The sequence below is a fragment of the Triticum aestivum genome, chromosome 1D, assembly GCF_018294505.1.
Source record: "Triticum aestivum cultivar Chinese Spring chromosome 1D, IWGSC CS RefSeq v2.1, whole genome shotgun sequence".
Classification (NCBI taxonomy): Eukaryota; Viridiplantae; Streptophyta; class Magnoliopsida; order Poales; family Poaceae; genus Triticum; species Triticum aestivum.
The window spans coordinates 85432015-85453940 of record NC_057796.1 but is presented as its reverse complement, the minus strand read 5'-3'; positions in this window follow the sequence as shown (position 1 = coordinate 85453940).

Sequence of the window (21926 nt, the reverse complement as noted above, 5' to 3'; positions counted from 1 at the left end):
TCCGACGCCTCCGTTGGCATTCCATACGACCGCCTATACAAGTAGGCGCGGTCGTATGGAACACCATCTTGTTCTCTAGCGCCTCTGCTGCACCTCCCACTTGATCTCCTTTATCCTTACTTTACTCATTTCCGTGTATTGGCTTGATTTCGTCCATAAATAGCCCTTTTCATGGGGAACAAAATAAAGATTGGATATTTGGAATCCTTCGCGTTCGTTGGTTATTAGTGGCAATATTGATACGAATATATCGGCTTTAATGAAATATTTCGTTTTAAACTCAGGTTAGAGGAGTGTAAAAATAATACTTATCACCTCCCTGAAGTTTAAACATGATCGTCCTCGAGCAACATAGAGACAAATCCAAATCATAGGAACTCAGTTGTTTAAAATGAAATAACGAGAAGGTTTTGGTTCACTTACGATCGGTACACCTAGATAGCCCTCCTCTTCTTGACATGTAAACTTAGTATAGTTGTAGCGGTGGCATGGTTATTATGCAAGTGTTAATGAGGCAAAGATATTCAGCTCAAAGCTCTTGCTCAACTAGATAAAATAACATGGTAACACTTAATTCTATTTCCTCTAGGTATTGTGGAAAACTAGTACAAATGAATCCAAAGAAAAAACACCTATCGACTGTAATTTCGGTGCGCCGCCAATGACCCTGAGTATTGATGGACTTATTCACAAAGTACAACCAATCTCTAGGAAAGGCGCATGCTCAATGACCATATCGTTTCCGCACCAGCAAGACAAACAAATCGATTGAAGATTCATCAAGGGGATGTGGAGGCTACTGAACCCGTGGATCTCCCCAAGACGAAGGCACTCAAGGGTAGTACAACAACAGAGTAGGTGCTCAATAGCCTCATTCGAGATTCGGAACTCGAAGAGCTTGAGCTGCTTGAGTTGAGGGAGAAGAAGAGCAGGTGCGACATTAATCTCAGGGAAACAATAGGACATAAACCTGGCGCGGCGTAGCATCGGCGGGAGTGTGGAGCACGGACGACGTCAACAAGCGCTGATGTCCAGTTGCAAAACGGAGATCCTGGAGTTGATCTAGGGCAAGAGATCTGAACCACTCGTCAAACTTGGCTTTGACCTAGCAATTGGAATGGAAGCAATCGATGACAAGGCATCTGGCTGGGCCAGCGTGCGTGGTGATGATCTGGGACAATGCATCCATACGTTCGTCATCCCCGTCGGGGAGCTCAGTGTCATAGATGAGGTTGAGGGGGATGCAGTGCTAGAGGGGGCGCCACCGTCAGAACAGGACAGTTGTCCGCATGCCAGATTTGAAGGGGAGGAGGGAGATGATGATGAGCAACATCTCATCGAGGAGGTTGCTGATGAAGCACAGGCTCGCCGGAGGCTCTTGCGGTTCTGGCTCGACCCGCCTCCACTTGTTGGACGCATCCTTCTCGATATCATCCGGCGGCGACACAGCCAACCCCGCAGTCTCCTCGGTGGTGGCACTTTCTGGGTGTGCGGCACCGCGACACATGATGAAGCAGATAGGTAGGAAATATGTCCGCCGGTCAAAAGGAAGCTTGCGGGTTTTGCCGGGCATTTGATGTCTTTTTAAAATTCCTACCTTTTTTCCCGTGGCATAAAACACTCCTTGCTAATCCTATTGGATTTAAATGGATATGCCACTCCAATCCTATACTTTTCCTATTCATGTATTTTCATAATCCTGTGAATCAAAGAGCCCTAATATTTGAATTGGGAACCATGCATGGCTTTCGTAATTCATATCTAGAAGACACGTTTTGAACTTGCAAATTCGTGTGAAACATGATTTGGAAATCCACATACACTATATATACGAGGTCACCATCATGTATAGGGCAGTTGGTCTTTTTTAGGGGTTTGAGCTCACTGGACGAAATATAATCCATTTTTATGTAAAAATTATCCAAGTATCAATGGACATCATCTAGTTTGTTTAAATTTGCGTCAAATTGGTTCACTTTCATCAAATTTCGTACGAAGTGTAACTGGACATCTATGGCTAGCTTTGGACTTCAGCTCCCGAATTAGTGTCCACGTACTAGTCCCACACAGACGGATGCGGCGTCCATGGTTCTCGTGGGATTTGGTCGGCGTTTATCTTTGGTGGATCCGCTTGGATCAGATCTTCGTTTGTCCGCGTATGTGTGTGCGCAGATTGGATCCTTCTAATCTACACTTCTCTTCATCAACGACAATTGTTGTCGTTGTGTGTTGGTCATACGGGGCCTTAACACGATGATTTCCCGACTATGTGCTATAACAATGTTTACCCGACGCTGATGAGGGAGGTGTGATGATGGTGGCATACCTTCGGCTCGCAGAATGCTTGTAGTCGTCACTAGGTGATATACGAACCTTGATGTAATTTTCACTTATGGTATTACCTTCGTAGATGATAAATAGACCGAAAGTTTTCTTAGAACAAAAAGGAAATATAATATATAGGTTTAAGTATCAACGTTCATTACATTAAAAATCAAATTATGACTACAATTTTTTGGATAATATATGGTATTGGACTCTAGGAAGATGTTCTGGTGTCTTTAAATCAAAACATAAAAAAACATGCCAAGTACTTTGCAAGATAAAAACTAGAAGACGAGTTTAGACTGTCGGCCTAGTAGGAGCCAGGGTACCATGGGCCTTCTGCCTGCGGCCCAAGAAGCGACAGCTGGAGAAGGGCTCAAGAGGTGACTCGGCCATGGGAGCCGGGACATAAGACACCTCGCGAGGGCCAGGCCTCGCGAGGACCCCCTCCGCGAAGGAAGATCTACCAAGGACCATCTCCTACATCAAGAAGCCTCGCGAGGCCTCTCTCGTGAGGCGGCCTCCTGCGAGGCTCTCTGCACGGGGAAGCTATGCAGCACTGGCCATGTAGCTGCGTGCCCACCATGTTGGTGACGTGCCTACCCAAGACGACAATGGCAGGGGTCGTGCCAGCAGGTGCGGTTAGGAAAGGTTTCCACTTTCGGTGATAAAGGAGTAGTGGCGATTGTCTCCCCCAAAGCAAGTTCCAAAGCTTACCACTTCAGTGCAAGAAGACCATGATGACACGGCGCGCTAGGGCAGATGTCATCGGCGAGCCCACTGGCGCGTCATGGATGGCGTCTTTTCAGGCGAAGACCGCTTTTGTCAGGATAGGGTTGAGCGCTTGTCCTCCTTTGAATTGCCATTGTGTGGCAACCCTTCCCGCCAATATTTTGGGGGAAGAGGACCAAGGCAGCTATATAAGGGGCAACGCTACTACCTTAGAGGTGGACTTCACCTTCACCTACCTTGTAACACTAGTGTACCATCCCAGAGCAATCCCGGACAAGCAGGAGTAGGGTTTTACACCGCTCAGTGCCCCGAACCTGGGTAGCTCCTCGTGTCCCTGTCGTGCCTCGCGTGCATCCCCGTTGTGCTCTGCTCATCCATAGTCTCGCCAAGGTCATTGTCAGGTTGCTAGGTAGCGGAAAGGGCCCCAAGTGTTCGAACCAAGGTTTTGGAGGGTTTCCCTTAGCTCCAACCTCTCTCGGCATAGACCAAATGAGAAGTGGTTGTATTTTGTGCATATTCTATAATTTAAATGATACTCTATAACAAAAATGAATGGTGATTCTCTCAATTGAAACAGTTGGAGAATTAAAATAAGGAATAATCTAGAACAAACGAGAAGTGTCTTTGCTTTGAGGTTTGTTTATATTATGACTTTCCCTCATCTCGAGTGGAATATTCTAGATAGTACTCGTGGCAAAATCTGATGTAATGAAGGATAATGACCAATACCATTCGAATTTACCACTTTTCCACCGTTGGATCCATTTCATCCAACAACCAATATTCAAAGTTATTTTGACACTATATATAGTGGTCTGGATAATAGGCTAAACTCCCGCACCCCGTTCTTTTCAACCGGGAATTCTATCGGTAGATCACGCCAAGGAGCAAAACCAAATGTTACAATTTACAAGTTCAAAACAAAAGGCAATACAATTACAACACGCCTGTCGCATACACGTCGCACCCCACACGGGCGGTCAGGCACACCGTGATACATCTCCAACGTATCTATAATTTATGAAGTATTCATGCCATGTTTACAACAATTTTATATGGTTTTGGTATGATTTGCATGGAACTAACCCGGACTGACGCTGTTTTCAACAGAACTACCGTGGTGTTGTTTTTTGTGCAGAAATGAAAGTTCTCCAAATGAGCTAAAACTTTTTGACGATTTTTTGGAACAAAAGAGGCCCCCGAAGCTTCGTGGAAGGATCAAAAGATGAAAGAGTAGGGCACAAGACCGGGGCACGCCAGGGGGCCCAGGCGCGCCCTGGTGGGTTGTGCCCTCCTCGTGGCCCATCTTCGCGTGATTCCAACGCTGAAAAATCCTATAAATACCAAAACCCCCAGAAATAACCCTAGATCAGAAGTTCCGCCGCTGCAAGCCTCTGTAGCCATGAAAAATCAATCTAGACCCCATTCCGGCACTCCGCCGGAGGGGGAAATCATCATTGGTGTCCATCTTCATCATCCCGGGGCCACCATGATGAGGAGGGAGTAGTCCACCCTCGGGTCTGAGGGTTTGTACCAGTAGCTATGTGTTTAATCTCTCTCTCTCTCTCTCTCTCTCTCGTGTTCTTGATGGCACGATCTTGGTATATCAGGGGCTTTGTTAATATAGTTCAATCATATGCCGTTTCTCCCTCTTTATCTTGTTGTGATGAATTGAGTTTTCCCTTTGAGATTTCGTTCTTATCGGATTGAATACTGTTATGGATTTGAGAGCACTTGATATATGTCTTGCATATGAATACCCGTGGTGACAATGGGGTATTATTTGATTCACTTGATATATATTTTGGCACTCAACTCGCGGATTCCCGAGGTGACATTGGGGTAATCTATGCATAGGGGGTGATGCATGTTCTCGTCTTTGTTTCTCCGGTAGAAATCTTGGGGCACTCTTTGAGGTTCTTTGTGTTGGATTGAGTATTATGAATCTGAAATTGTTTGATGTGTATCGTATAATTAACTCACGGATACTTGTGGTGACACTGGAGTATCTAGGTGACATTAGAGTTGGTTGATGCGTGTCATATGGTGTTATTTTAGTATGAACTCTTGGATAGATCGAACGGAAAGAATAAGTTTGTGTTATTTTAGTACGAACTCTTGAATAGATCGAACGGAAAGAATAACTTTAAGGTGGTTTCATACCCTACAAACAATTTATTGTTATGTTCTTCGCTAGATAAGAACTTTGGAGTGATTCTTCATCGCACGTTGAGGGATGGTTATATGATCCAATTATATTAGCATTGTTGGGAGATTGCACTAGAGAAAGTACGGACCCTAGGCCTCATTCTCAAGCATTGCAATACCGTTTGTGCTCACTTTTGTTACTTGCTACCTTGCTGTTTTTTATTGTTGCTATTACAAAAACCATTATCTACTATCATTACTACACTTATATCACCATCTCTTCGCCGAACTAGTGCACCTATACAATTTACCATTGTATTTGGTGTGTTGGGGACACAAGAGACTTTTTGTTATTTGGTTGCAGGGTTGTTTGAGAGAGACCATCTTCATCCTACGCCTCCCAAGAATTGATAAACCTTAGGCCATCCACTTGAGGAAAAATTGCTACTGTCCTACAAAAATCTGTGCTTGGAGGGCTAACACGAGTCTACAAGTATAAAGTTGCGTAGTAGACATCAAGCGCTTTTCTGGCGTCGTTGCCGGGGAGGCTAGGTAAGCGGCACTCACACCCCGTCAAAGAAGCTCTTTTCTGGCGCCGTTGTCGGGGAGGTGAGTGCATGAAGGTATATCTTTAGATCTTGCAATCGAATCTTTTAGTTTCTTGTTTTATCACTAGTTTGGTCTATAAAAAGAAAAGTACAAAAAATAGATTTGAGGTGGTCTCATGTTATTCGTCTTTACCATGTCTTTCTTGAAAATGATGGAAAGGAAAATTGTGCTCAATTGATAGAAGAAGAATTCAATAAAATGTTTGGCATGAATGATGAGCATGATTGCAATATCGTTAGTATGAATTCTATAAATATCCAAAATGCTAATACTAGTCATGAAAAAAATGTTTCTTATAAGCATGTCAATTTTTGTGGAGTGCAAAGACTTTGTGAAGACATGCCTTATAGGGATGATAGGTTTTGTAAGAAGTATAAACATAATAGAACCAATATTTTGCTCAAGGTGATAGGTAAATTTGCTACAAATTTATGCTCTCTTTTGTTGGGAAACACAGTATATCAAATAATTTCCTACGATCACGCAAGATCTATCTAGGAGATGCATAGCAACGAGTGGGAGAGTGTGTCCACGTACCCTCGTAGACCGAAAGCGGAAACGTTAAGTAACGCGGTTGATGTAGTCGAACGTCTTCGCGATATAACCGATCAAGTACCGAACGCACGGCACCTCCGCGATCTGCACACGTTCAGCTCGGTGACATCCCTCGTACTCTTGATCTAGCTGAGGCCGAGGGAGAGTTTCGTTAGCATGATGGCGTGGTGACGGTGATGATGAAGTTACCGGCGCAGGGCTTCGCCTAAGCACTGCAACGATATGACCGAGTTGGAAATCTGTGGAGGGGGGCACCGCACACGGCTAAGACAACTGTCAACTTGTGTCTTCTAGGGTGCCCCCTGCCCCTGTATATAAAGGAGCAAGGGGGAGGCCGGCCGGCCCTCCTGGGGCGCGGCCCAAGTAGGATTCCTACTAGGAATCTTATTCCTAGTAGGTTTCCAACAAGGGAATAGAGGGGGAAGGAAGGAGAGGGAGAGAGGGAGAAGGAAAGGGGGGCGCCGCCCCCCCTTCCCTTGTCCTATTCGGACTCCAAGGGGAGGGGGGCGCGGCCTGCCCTCCTCTCTCTCCACTAAGGCCCATGTTGGCCCATTAGTTCCCCCGGGGGTTCCGATAACCCCCCGGCACTCCAACATTTATTCGGTGACCCCCGGAACTCATTCGGTGTCCGAATAACATCGTCCAATATATCAATCTTTATGTCTCGACCATTTCGAGACTCCTCGTCATGTCCGTGATCACATCCGGGACTCCGAACAACCTTCGGTTCATCAAAACACATAAACTCATAATACCAATCGTCATCGAACGTTAAGCGTGCGGACCCTACGGGTTCGAGAACTATGTATACATGACCGAGACTTATCTCTGGTCAATAACCAATAGCGGAACCTGGATGCTCATATTGGCTCCCACATATTCTATGAAGATCTTTGTCGGTCAAACCGCATAACAACATACGTTGTTCCCTTTGTCATCGGTATGTTACTTGCCCGAGATTCGATCGTCGGTATCTCAATACCTAGTTCAATCTCATTACCGGCAAGTCTCTTTACTCGTTCTGTAATGCATCATCCCGCAACTAACTCATTTAGTCACATTGCTTTCAAGGCTTATAGTGATGTGCATTACCGAGAGGGCCCATAGATACCTCTCCGAAACACGGAGTGACAAATCCTAATCTCGATCCATGCCAACCCAACAAACACCATCGGAGACACCTGCAGAGCATCTTTATAATCACCCAGTTACGTTGTGACGTTTGATAGCACACTAAGTGTTCCTCCGGTATTCGGGAGTTGCATAATCTCATAGTCATAGGAACATGTATAAGTCATGAAGAAAGCAATATCAATAAACTAAACGATCATATTGTTAAGCTAACGGATGGGTCAAGTCAATCACATCATTCTCTAATGATGTGATCCCATTAATCAAATGACAACTCATGTCTATGGCTAGGAAACTTAACCATCTTTGATTAACGAGCTAGTCAAGTAGAGGCATAGTAGTGACACTCTATTTTGTCTATGTATTCACACATGTACTAAGTTTCCGGTTAATACAATTCTAGCATGAATAATAAACATTTATCATGATATAAGGAAATATAAATAACAACTTTATTATTGCCTCTAGGGCATATTTCCTTCAGTCTCCCACTTGCACTAGAGTCAATGACCTAGATTACATTGTAATGATTCTAACACCCATGGAGTCTTGGTGTTGATCATGTTTTGCTCGTGAGAGAGGCTTAGTCAACGGGTCTGCAACATTCAGATCTGTATGTATCTTGCAAATCTCTATGTCTCCTTCCGACACTTGATGACGGATGGAATCGAAGCGTCTCTTGATGTGCTTGGTTCTCTTGTGAAATCTGGATTCCTTCGCCAAGGCAATTGCTCCAGTATTGTCACAATAGATTTTTCTTGGATCCGATGCACTAGGTATGACACCAATATCGGATATGAACTCCTTCATCCAAACTCCTTCATTTGCTGCTTCCGAAGCAGCTATGTATTCTGCTTCACACGTAGATCCCGCCACGACGCTCTGCTTAGAACTGCACCAACTGATAGCTCCACCGTTAATTATAAACACGTATAGAGTCATCCGGATCAGTGTCAAAGCTTGCATCGACGTAAACTTTTACGACGAGCTCTTTGTCACCTCCATAAACGAGAAACATATCCTTAGTCCTTTTCAGGTATTTCAGGATGTTCTTGACCACTGTCCAGGGATCCACTCCTGGATTACTTTGGTACCTCCCTACTATACTTATAGCAAGGCACACATCAGGTCTGGTACACAACATTGCATACATGATAGAACCTATGGCTGAAGCATAGAGAATGACTTTCATTTTCTCTCTATCTTCTGAAGTGGTCGGGCATTGAGTCTCACTCAACTTCACACCTTGTAATACAGGCAAGAACCCTTTCTTTGACTGTTCCATTTTGAACTTCTTCAAAATCTTATCAAGGTATGTGCTTTGTGAAAGTCCAATTAAGCGTCTTGATCTATCTCTATAGATCTTGATGCCCAATATATAAGCAGCTTCACCGAGGTCTTTCATTGAAAAACTTTTATTCAAGTATCCTTTTATGCTATCCAGAAATTCTATATCATTTCCAATCAACAATATGTCATCCACATATAATATTAGAAATGCTACAGAGCTCCCACTCACTTTCTTGTAAATACAAGCTTCTCCAAAAGTCTGTATAAAACCATATGCTTTGATCACACTATCAAAACGTTTATTCCAACTCCGAGAGGCTTGCACCAGTCCATAAATGGATCGCTGGAGCTTGCACATTTTGTTAGCATTCTTTGGATCGACAAAACCTTCTGGTTGCATCATATACAACTCTTCTTCCAGAAATCCATTCAGGAATGCGGTTTTGACATCCATTTGCCAAATTTCATATTCATAAAATGCGGCAATTGCTAACATGATTCAGTCAGACTTAAGCATCGTTACGGGTGAGGAAGTCTCATCGTAGTCAACTCCTTGAACTTGTCGAAAACCTTTCGCAACAAGTCGAGCTTTGTAGACAGTAACATTACCGTCAGCGTCAGTCATCTTCTTGAAGATTCATTTATTCTTGATGGCTTGCGGATCATCGGGCAAGTCAACCTCCACACTTTGTTCTCATACATGGATCCCATCTCAGATTTCATGGCCTCACACTATAGGAATCAGGCACTTTGCCGTCCACCATGGGTGACGGCAAAGGCATACCTGACGGACGGCAAAGGCCTTTGCCGTCCGCCAACAGGTCCGGCTGAATAGGCTACGGCGAAGGCTTCTGTTCCGTCCGCTGGCGGACGCCAAAGATGAAATGGTCTTTTCCGTCAGCCGCCTGATGGCAAAGGTCCTGGACGGCACATGTGGTAGCTTACGTCCGTTAGGGGGCTAACGGTGCGCTTTGCCGTCCGCCAGCGGACGACAAAGAACATTGCACCTTTGCTGTCAGCTAGCCGGCAAAGTAACCAAATAGGCCAGACCCCAGGTTGTACAGGTAGCTGCCATGTGGCATCTTTGCCGTCTGCTGGCTTATGGCAAATATCTTTGCCGTCCGCCAGCTGACGGTAAAGATCCTGTATAGCCCCTGTTTTTTCTTAAATTCATTCAATTTGAACACACAAGTTTTAACACACAAATTTCACAAAAGACATATGCAACACACAAGTTTCATCATATATACATACATAACCAACACATAGTTCCATCCATACATATTACAAAAGTTTCACATTGTTCATCCAACACCATTATCCATCCATCCATATAACAAGTTCCATCCATGCAAGTTCATCGATACAAAATAAAAGTAGAAAGGGAAAAGAAGCACTCCATCCATGCAAGCTTCCGTGAATTAAATGAAATCTGCAAAATGGGAAATAAGAAAGTTATAAGAAGAAGAAGAAAATTAAGAAGAAGAAGACTAGAAGAAGAAGTAAGCATACTTAGGTAAAATGGAGCTAACCTAGCTAATTATGCCATCTTTGAGTGAACTAAGCATATTATGCCATTTTGATATAAAGCAGCTAAGTATAGGTCTTTATTGAGCTAACCTAGGTAAATAAGCATATTAGAGCTAACTTAGGTCATTTTGGAGAAGAAGAAGAAGAAGAAGACTAGAAGAAGAAGAAGAAGAAGACTAGAAGAAGAAGAACAAGACTAGAAGAAGAAGAAGAAGGTTTTTACCCTTTTCCTTCTCATTCTTCTTCTTTTATTCTTTCTTTTTCTTCTCTTTCTTCTTCTATTCTTTCTTTTTCTCCTCTTCCTTGTTTTTCTTCTTCTTATTCCTTATTTGTGTCATTTTAGAGCTTACATAGGTAGTTATGCCGATTTTTAGCTAACTAAGCTTATTATGTCAATTTGGAGGAAAATAAGGTAAGTATAGGTCATTTTTGTGCTAACATAAGTAATTTTGGAGCTAACCTAGCTAAAGTGGATCATATTGGAGCTAACCTAGGTAAACTTGGTAATTTTGGAGCTAACCTAGGTAAACTTGGTCATTTTGGAGCTAACCTAGCTAAAATGGATCATATTGGAGCTAACCTAGGTAAACTTGGTCATTTTGGAGCTAACCTAGCTAAAATGGATCATATTGGAGCTAACTTAGGTTAAATGGGTCATTTTGGAGCTAACTTAACTAATTATGCCATTTTTGAGTTAACTAAGCATAATTATGCCATTTTTTACACAAGTAAGCCAAGTGTATGTCATTATTGAGCAAACATAGGAAACTAAGCATATTAGAGCTAACTTATGTCATTTCGGAGGAAACAAAGCTAAGTATATATAGATAATTTTGGAGATCTAACATACCTGACATAGTTCACTCCTCATTCTCGTTCTCCTTCTCCTTCCTCATCCTGATGCGCCAAGAGCGGCGAGGCGGTGGAGGCAGTGGGATGTAGTCTTCTACCACAATTGGCATGGTCATGTCGCCCGGCTATGGGATCACCGGCGCCACCACCATCGCGAGGTCATTATCAGGCACCACCACCATCGCGAGGCCATCTTCAGGCAGCACCATCGCTAGGTCATCCTCAGCCACCACCATCTCTTGCCCATCGTCAGCCACGACCATCGCTAGGTCATCCTCAGCCACCACCATCTGTTGCCCAACATCAGCCTGCACCTCCTCATCCCCACTCTGCTCCTCTTCTTCCCCACTCCATTCCGGATCATCCTCGCTGCTGCTTTTGCTGCAGCCAGAGTCGCTACTACTTTGGGTGTAGCCAGAGTCGCTGCTGCTGCTCCCATTGCCTGAGCAAATGCAACATTGACCGTTAACAATCGATGTGAGACAAAGCCAAATGTAGAGGAAGAAGAGGTAGAACATACTGGCATCATCGTCCTCCTGGTAGCGCATGCGACACATAGTCGTGTTGAACAACTTCACGGTGAGCATGGCGTCGCCGTCGTACCTGAAGAGAAGGAAGTACCCGTGCCGCAGGTCGTAGGCACGGTAAAACTGCTCCCAGCCACGACATAGGTACATGTGGCCGTACCTGATCACCAACTCCACGTCCCAAAGCCTGCGAAGCCCGCTGCCGGCCTGTCGCAGCTTCACATTCTTTGGCCGATGGCCGTGCAGCATCGTCATAAAAGTGTCAGGCAACCTCTGTAGTTTGGGACAAGGAGTGATGTAGCAAACAGCAGAGTTATCATAATGAGATGGGTGAAGGGGAGATCTCTCCTTTTATATACCTGCCTCTTGGAGGAAGTCCCAAGTTTGATAGTGAAGAACTCAAAAGCATCCAACTCGTACTCCGGTGTGGCAGAGCGGAGCCTGCGGTGGCGGCTTCCCCCCATCTCTGATAAGCAGCAGAAGAGACCAATTACTACCCTTACAACATTATCATACAACATTATAGCAGTAGAAGTTTTGAGCAGAAGATAATCAACTACACGAAGTTATCATTTCACATTCAAACAGCAATGCTCTTGTGGACATATGATGGCTCTAGGTTGACATACTAGAGCTGAGCACAAGATTTATTAGTAGCACTAGTCGTCAACCCGTGCCTTCGCACGGGCTAGACACAAAAATGTTGACTTTAGTTGAATTTCGTATAATAACTATTTTAACTTCTTTCGGTCAACAACCTAGGCAACTAACAGTATAAAAACATTCAACTAAAGAAAAGAAAGAAACTAGGAGTGTTGGTTGAGAGATCCCAGTACAAGAATGAGTTACCAAAAAGAAAGGAAAGCAAAAACAGGGTGCCCACTATAATCTAGTATCTTACAGAACTGCTAACACACAATCACCTGAAAGTTTTAGTTTCGGTCAGTCATCACAACCAAGATGATTTGCTTTGAGATCATGAGAACAACCACGATATGAGGATCTAAGAGTGGTGGAGATTGACTGTAATAATAAAGCATGGTTTCTTGAGGGCCATGAAAATAAGAACAACATATACACGACTATGCCCGGTGTACTGTATTCACCCTCAACGAGACCATAACTCTTAACAGCTAAAAAACTTGACATGGAAATATACTCTAAAATTTTGAAACAAGTCTGAAACTACTCTGAATTTGTTAATTTCTGAACCTATATGACAGCCACCAGATCTTCTATGTTTCTCGCACTTATTACTACCGATGCGGATCTTCAACTACAATCAAGAGGGAGCATTCAATCTGAACCAAAAACAAAAACTAACTAGAACTTGTGCAGTGAACCCTTGCTTTGAAAACTAGAAACTTGACTGGCATTTTAGCAATGTTCAACAATAGGATTGAATTGTTGTAGCGCACTGATAGTTAAAGCTCGATGCATTCTTCTATTATATGTTCTTCTCGAGCTCATGGTTCATAGAGTTGTTAGCACTGTACCATATGTCAAAATAGGGCATATTCTTCTAAGATATTGAGATAACCTAGGGCAGGCTTACAGATTTTGAAACCTAGGCGGAGACAGTGACCAAATCAATGCATCAAAAGTGCAATTGGGGCACCATGAAGATCGGGCACACTTACTTGAGGGCGAGGAGCGGTCGAGGTCGGGGTCACAGGGGCGGCGGGGGCGGCGCGGCGACGGGGTTGGCGCAGGGCGGAGAGGGGGTCGCTGGGGATGCGCGGTGATGTGGGTGGCGCAGGGCGGCGACACGGGGGCGGGGGCGACGCGGCGATGTGGGTGGCGCGGGGCGGCGGCGGCACGGGGGCAGGGCGACTGGCGACGGTAGTGGCGCGGGGCGGAGAGGGGGTCGCCGGGGCGGCGCGACGATGCGGCTGGCGCGGGGCGGCGGCGGCACGGGGGCGGGGCGGCCGACGACGGGGGTGGCACGGGGGCGGGGCGGCCGGCGACGGGGGTGGCGCGGGGCGGCGGCGGCTCGGGCTCGGGGAGGAGAAAGGGGACTAGAGAGAGAGAGAGTGGTCGGGCGCGGGCGGGTTTGATTTTTAGTTAGGGCACGGTTCTTTGTCGTCCGCTAGCAGACGGCAAAGAGCCTACCTGCAGGACGCCAGTTTAAGCACTTTCTTTGCCGTCTGCTAGCTGACGGCAAAGAAAGTGGCCGTTAGGTGGTTCTCACTAGTGGGCCACCCTGCCTCTTTGCCGCCCGCTGGCTGATGGCAAAGTTTGTATGCCATCCGCTGGCTGACGGCAAACGTGCTCTTTGCCGTCAGCTCCTTCTTTACCGTCAGCTTTTTGTATACTGATGGCAAAGACCATCTTTGCCATCAGCTAGCTGACGGCAAAGACCTGGCCGACGACAAAGATCCTGATTCCAGTAGTGTCAAGCCATTTTACGGAATCTGGGCTCATAATCGCTTCCTCATAGTTCGTAGGTTCGTTATAGTCTAGTAACATGACGTCCATAACAGGATTACCGTACCACTCTGGTGCGGATCTTACTCTGATTGACCTACGAGGTTCAGTAGTAACTTGATCTGAAGTTTCATGATCACTATCATTACCTTCCTCACTAATTGGTGTAGGAATCAGTGGAACTGATTTCTGTGATGAACTACTTTCCAATTCGGGAGAAGGTACAATTACCTCATCAAGTTCTACTTTCCTCCCACTCACTTCTTTCGAGAGAAACTCCTTCTCTAGAAAGGATCCATTCTTAGCAACGAATATCTTGCCTTCGGATCTGTGATAGAAGGTGCACCCAACAGTCTCCTCTGGGTATCCTATGAAGACACATTTCTCCGATTTGGGTTCGAGCTTATCAGGTTGAAGCTGTTGGGGAACGTAGTATTTCAAAAACAAAACCTATGATCACGCAAGATCTATCTAGGAGAAGCATAGCAACGAGTGGGGAGAGTGTGTCCACGTACCCTCGTAGACCGAAAGCGGAAGCGTTTAGTAACGCGGTTGATGTAGTCGAATGTCTTCGTGATCCAACTGATCCAAGCACCGAACGTACGACACCTCCGCGTTGAGCACACGTTCAGCTCAGTGACGTCCTTCGAACTCTTGATCCAGTTGAGGCCGAGGGAGAGTTCCATCAGCACGACGCGTGGTGACGGTGATGATGAAGTTACCGGCGCAGGGCTTCGCCTAAGCACTATGACGATATGACCGAGGTGTGTAACTGTGGAGGAGGGCACCGCACACAGCTAAGAGATTGTCTGTTGTGTTATTGGGGTGACCCCTAGCCACGTATATAAAGGAGGGAGGAAGAGGAGGCCGGTCTAGGAGGGGCGCGCCTATAGGGGGAGTCCAACTAGGATTCCCAATCCTAGTTGGAGTCCCCTTCCTTTTCCAAGAGGGGAGAGAGGGAAGGAGTAGGAGAGGGAGAAGGAAAGAGAGGGGGGCGCCGCCCCCTCCCTAGCCCAATTCGGACTTGCCATGGGGGGCGCGTGGCCACCCCTCGAGTCCCTTCTCTCCTTTCCTGTATGACCCATTAAGGCCCACTACTTCCCCCGGCGAATTCCCGTAACTCTCCAGCACTCCGAAAAATACCCGAATCACTCGGAACCTTTTCGATGTCCGAATATAGCCTTCCAATATATCGATCTTTACGTCTCGACCATTTCTAGACTCCTCGTCATGTCCGTGATCTCATCCGGGACTCCGAACAACCTTTGGTACATCAAATCACATAACTCATAATACAAATCGTCATCGAACGTTAAGCGTGCGGACCCTACGGGTTCGAGAACTATGTAGACATGACCGAGACACATCTCCGGTCAATAAACAATAGCGGAACCTGGATGCTCATATTGGCTCCTACATATTCTATGAAGATCTTTATCGGTCAAACCGTATAACAACATACGTTGTTCCCTTTGTCATCGGTATGTTACTTGCCCGAGATTCGATCGTCGGTATCATCGTACCTAGTTCAATCTCGTTACCGGCAAGTCTCTTTACTCGTTCTGTAATGCATCATCCTGCAACTAACTCATTAGTCACATTGCTTGTAAGGCTTATAGTGATGTGCATTACCGAGAGGGCCCAGAGATACCTCTCCGACAATCGGAGTGACAAATCCTAATCTCGATCTATGCCAACTCAACAAACACTATCGGAGACACCTGTAGAGCATCTTTATAATCACCTAGTTACGTTGTGACATTTGATAGCACACAAGGTGTTCCTCCGGTATCCGGGAGTTGCATAATCTCGTAGTCATAGGAACATGTATAAGTCATGAAGAAAGCAATAGCAATAAAACTCAACGATCATAATGCTAAGATAACGGATGGGTCTTGTCCATCACATCATTCTCTAATGATGTGATCCCGTTCATCAAATGACAACACATGTCTATGGTCAGGAAACTTAACCATCTTTGATTAACGAGCTAGTCTAGTAGAGGCATACTAGGGACACTTTGTTTTGTCTATGTATTCACACATGTGTCAAGTTTCCGGTTAATACAATTCTAGCATGAATAATAAACATTTATCATGATATAAGGAAATATAAATAACAACTTTATTATTGCCTATAGGGCATATTTCCTTCAGTCTCCCACTTGCACTCGAGTCAATAATCTAGTCCACATCGCCATGTGATTTAACACCAACAGTTCACATCTTTATGTGATTAATACCCATAGTTCACATCGCCATGTGACCAATAATCAAAAGGTTTACTAGATTCAATAATCTAGTTCACATCGCCATGTGATTTAACACCCAAAGATTACTAAGGTGTGATCATGTTTTGCTTGTGAGAGAAGTTTAGTCAACGGGTCTGCCACATTCAGATCCGTATGTATTTTGAAAATTTCTATGTCTACAATGCTTTGCACGGAGCTACTCTAGCTGATCGCTCCCACTTTCAATATGCATCGAGATTGAGACTCAGAGTCATCTGGATCAGTGTCAAAACTTGCATCGACGTAACCCTTTACGACGAACTCTTTGTCACCTCCATAACCGAGAAACATATCCTTATACCACTAAGGATAATTTTGACCGCTATCCAGTGATCCACTCCTGGATCACTATTGTACCCTCTTGTCAAACTCATGGTGAGGTACACAATAGGTTTGGTACACAGCATAGCATACTTTATAGAAACTATGACTGAGGCATAGGGAATGATTTTCATTCTCTTTCTATTTTCTGCCGTGGTCGGGTTTTGAGTCTTACTCAACTTCACACCTTGCAACACAGGCAAGAACTCCTTCTTTGACTGTTCCATTTTGAACTACTTCAAAATCTTGTCAAGGTATGTACTCACTGAAAAAATCTTATGAAGCGTCTTGATCTATCTCTATAGATCTTGAAGCTCAATATGTAAGCAGCTTCACCGAGGTCTTTCTTCGAAACACTCCTTTCAAACACTCCTTTATGCTTTCTAGAAAAAAATTCTACATCATTTCTGATCAACAATATGTCATTCACATATACTTATCAGAAAGGCTATAGTGCTCCCACTCACTTTCTTGTAAATACAGGCTTCACCGCAAGTCTGTATGAAACTATATGCTTTGATCAACTCATCAAAGCATATATTCCAACTCCGAGATGCTTGCACCAGTCCATAGATGGATCGCTAGAGCTTGCACATTTTGTTAGCACCTTTAGGATTGACAAAACCTTTTTGGTTGCATCATATACAACTCTTCTTTAAGAAATCCATTAAGAAATGTAGTTTTGACATCCATTTGCCAGATTCGTGGCAATTGCTAACATGATTCGGACAGACTTAAGCATCGCCACGAGTGAGAAAATCTCATCATAGTCAACACCTTGAACTTGTCAAAAACCTTTTTCAACAAGTCTAGCTTTGTAGATAGTAACACTACTATCAGCGTCCGTCTTCCTCTTGAAGATCCATTTATTTTCTATTGCTTGCCGTTCAATGGGCAAGTCAAGCAAAGTCCATACTTTGTTCTCATACATGGATCCCATCTCAGATTTCATGGCCTCAAGCCATTTTGCGGAATCTGGGGCTCATCATCGCTTCCTCATAGTTCGTAGGTTTGTCATGGTCTAGTAACATGATTTCCAGAACAGGATTACCGTACCACTTTGGTGCGAAACGTATTCTGGTTGACCTACGAGGTTCGGTAGTGACTTGATCTGAAGTTTCATGATCATCATCATTAACTTCCTCACTAATCGGTGTAGGCATCACTGGAACTGATTTCTGTGATGAACTACTTTCCAATTCGGGAGAAGGTACAATTACCTTATCAAGTTCTACTTTCCTCCCACTCACTTCTTTTGAGAGAAACTCCTTCTCTAGAAAGGATCCATTCTTAGCAACGAATATCTTGCCTTCGGATCTGTGATAGAAGGTGTACCCAACAGTTACTTTTGGGTATCGTATGAAGACGCACTTCTCCGATTTGGGTTTGAGCTTATCAGGATGAAACTTTTTCACATAAGCATCGCAACCCCAAATTTTAAGAAATGACAGCTTAAGTTTCTTGCTAAACCATAGTTCATACGGTGTCATCTCAACGGATTTAGGTGGTGCCCTTTTTAACGTGAATGCAGCTGTCTCTAATGCATAACCCCAAAAATGATAGTGGTAAATCGGTAAGAGACATCATAGATTGCACCATATCTAATAAAGTACGGTTACGATGTTCGGACACACCATTACGCTGTGGTATTCTAGGTGGCGTGAGTTGCGAAACTTATTCCACATTGTTTCAAATGAAGACCAAAATCGTAACTCAAATATTCGCCTCCGCGATCAGATCGTAGAAACTTTATTTTCTTGTTACGATGATTTTCCACTTCACTTTGAAATTCTTTGAACTTTTCAAATGTTTCAGACTTATGTTTCATCAAGTAGATATACCCATATCTGCTCAAATCATCTGTGAAGGTTAGAAAATAACGATACCCGCCGCGAGCCTCAACACTCATCGGACCGCATACATCAGTATGTATTATTTCCAATAAGCTCGCTCCATTGTTCCGGAGAACGGAGTCTTAGTCATCTTGGCCATGAGGCATGGTTCGCAAGCATCAAATGATTCATACTTAAGTGATTCCAAAAGTCCATCCGCATGGAGTTTCTTCATGCGCTTTACACCAATATGACCTAAACAACAGTGCCACAAGTATGTTGCACTATCATTATCAACTTTGCAACTTTTGGCATCAATATTATGTGTATCACTACGATCGAGATTCAATAAACCATTTATATTAAGTGTATGACCATAGAAGGTTTTATTCATGTAAACAGAACAACAATTATTCTTTGACTTAAATGAATAACTGTATTGCAATAAACATGATCCAATCATATTCATGCTCAACGCAAACACCAAATAACATTTATTTTAGGTTCAACACTAAACCCAAAGGTAAAGGGAGTGTGCGATGGTGATATTATCAACCTTGGAATTACTTCCAACACACATGATCACCTCGCCCTTAACTAGTCTATGTTTATTTTGCAACTCCCATTTCGAGTTACTACTCTTAGCAACTGAACTACAATCAAATACCGAGGGGTTGCTATAAACACTAGTAAAGTACACATCAATAACATGTATATCAAATATACCTTTGTTCACTTTGCCATCCTTCTTATCCGCCAAGTATCTAGGGGCAGTTTCGCTTCCAGTGACCATTTCCTTTGCAGGAGAAGCACTCAGTTTCAAGCTTGGGTCCAGCTTTGGGTTTCTTCATGGGAGTGACAACTTGTTTATCATTCTTCTTGAAGTTCCCTTTCTATCCCTTTGCCCTTTTCTTGAAACTAGTGGTCTTGTTAACCATCAACACTTGATGCTTTTCTTGATTTCTACCTTCGCCGATTTTAGCATCGCGAAGAGCTTGGGAATTGTTTTCGTTATCCCTTGCATATTATAGTTCATCACGAAGTTCTAGTAACTTGGTGATAGTGACCAGAGAACTTTGTCAATTACTATCTTATCTGGAAGATTAACTCCCACTTGATTCAAGCAATTGTAGTACCCAGACAATCTGAGCACATGCTCACTGGTTGAGCTATTCTCCTCCATCTTGTAGGCAAAGTACTATCAGAGGTCTCATACCTCTTGACACGGGCATGAGTATGAAATACCAATTTCAACTCTTGGAACATCTTATATGCTCCGTGGCGTTCAAAACTTTTTTTAAGTCCCGGTTCTAAGCCGTAAAGCATGGTGCACTAAACCATCAAGTAGTCATCATACCGAGCTTGTCAAAACGTTCATAACGTCTGCATCTGCTCCTGCAATAGTTCTGTCACCTAGCGGTGCATCAAGGACATAATTTTTCTGTGCAGCAATGAGGAAAATCCTCAGATCACGGACCAAGTCCGCATCATTGCTACTATCATCTTTCAACTTATATTTCTCTAGGAACATATAGAAAATAAACTGGGAGCTACATCGCGAGCTATTGATCTACAACATATATATGCTAATACTACCAGGACTAAGTTCATGATAAATTAAAGTTCAATTAATCATATTACTTAAGAACTCCCACTTAGATAGACATCCCTCTAATCATCTAAGTGATCACGTGATCCAAATCAACTAAACCATGTCTGATCATCACGTGAGATGGAGTAGTTTTCAATGGTGGACATCACTATGCTGATCATATCTACTATATGATTCACGCTCGACCTTTCGGCCTCAGTGTTCCGAGGCCATATCTGCATATGCTAGGCTCGTCAAGTTTAACCCGAGTATTATGCGTGTGCAAAACTGGCTTGCACCCGTTGTATGTGAACGTAGAGCTTATCACACCTGATCATCACGTGGTGTCTCAGCACGAAGAACTGTCGCAATGGTGCATACTCAGGGAGAACACTTATACCTTGAAATTTTAGTAAGGGATCATCTTATAAAGATACCGCCGAACTAAGCAAAATAAGATGTATAAAAGATAAACATCACATGCAATCATCATCTTATAAAGCTACCGCTGAACTAAGCAAAATAAGATGTATAAAAGATAAACATCACATGCAATCAAAATATGTGACATGATATGGCCATCATCATCTTGTTCCTTTGATCTCCATCTCCAAAGTACCCTCATGATCTCCATCGCCACCGGCATGACACCATGATCTCCATCATCTTGATCTCTATCAACGTGTCATTACATGGTTGTCTCGCCAACTATAACTTTTGCAACTACTGCTATCGCATAGCGATAAAGTAAAGCAATTATATGGCGCTTGCATCTTATGCAATAAAGAGAAAACCAGAAGGCTCCTGCCAGTTGCCGATAACTTTAACAAAACATGATCATCTCATACAACAATTTATATATCATCACGTCTTGACCATATCACATCACAGCAAGCCCTGCAAAAACAAGTTAGACGTCCTCTACTTTGTTGTTGCAAGTTTTACGTGGCTGCTACGGGCTTCTAGCAAGAGCCGTTCTTACCTACGCATCAAAACCACAATGATTTTTCGTCAAGTGTGTTGTTTTAACCTTCAACAAGGACCAGGCATAGTCACACTCGATTCAACTAAGTTGGAGAAATAGACACCCACTAGCCACCTGTGTGCGAAGCACGGCGGTAGAACCAATCTCATGAACGCGGTCATGTAATGTTGGTCTGGGCCGCTTCATCCAACAATACCGCCAAATCAAAGTATGACATGCTAGTAAGCAGTATGACTATTATTGCCCACAACTCTTTGTGTTCTACTTGTGCATATAACATCTACGCATAGACCTGGATCGGATGCCACTGTTGGGGAATGTAGTATTTAAAAAAATTACCTACGATCACGCAAGATATATCTAGGAGAAGCATAGCAACAAGCGGGGAGAGTGTGTCCACGTACCCTCGTAGACCGAAAGCGGAAGCGTTTAGTAACGCGGTTGATGTAGTCGAACGTCTTCGCGATCCAACCGATCCAAGCACCGAATGTACGGCACCTCCGTGTTCAGCACACGTTCAGCTCGGTGACGTCCCTCGAACTCTTGATCCAGTTGAGGCCGAGAGAGAGTTCCGTCAGCACGACGGCGTGGTGGCGGTGATGATGAAGTTACCGGCGTAGGGCTTTGCCTAAGCACTACGACAACATGACCGAGGTGTGTAACTATGGAGGGGGGCACCGCACATGGCTAAGAGATTGTCTGTTGTGTTATTGGGGTGCCCCCTGGCCACATATATAAAGGAAGGAGGAGGAGGCCGGCCTAGGAGGGGCGCGCCTATAGG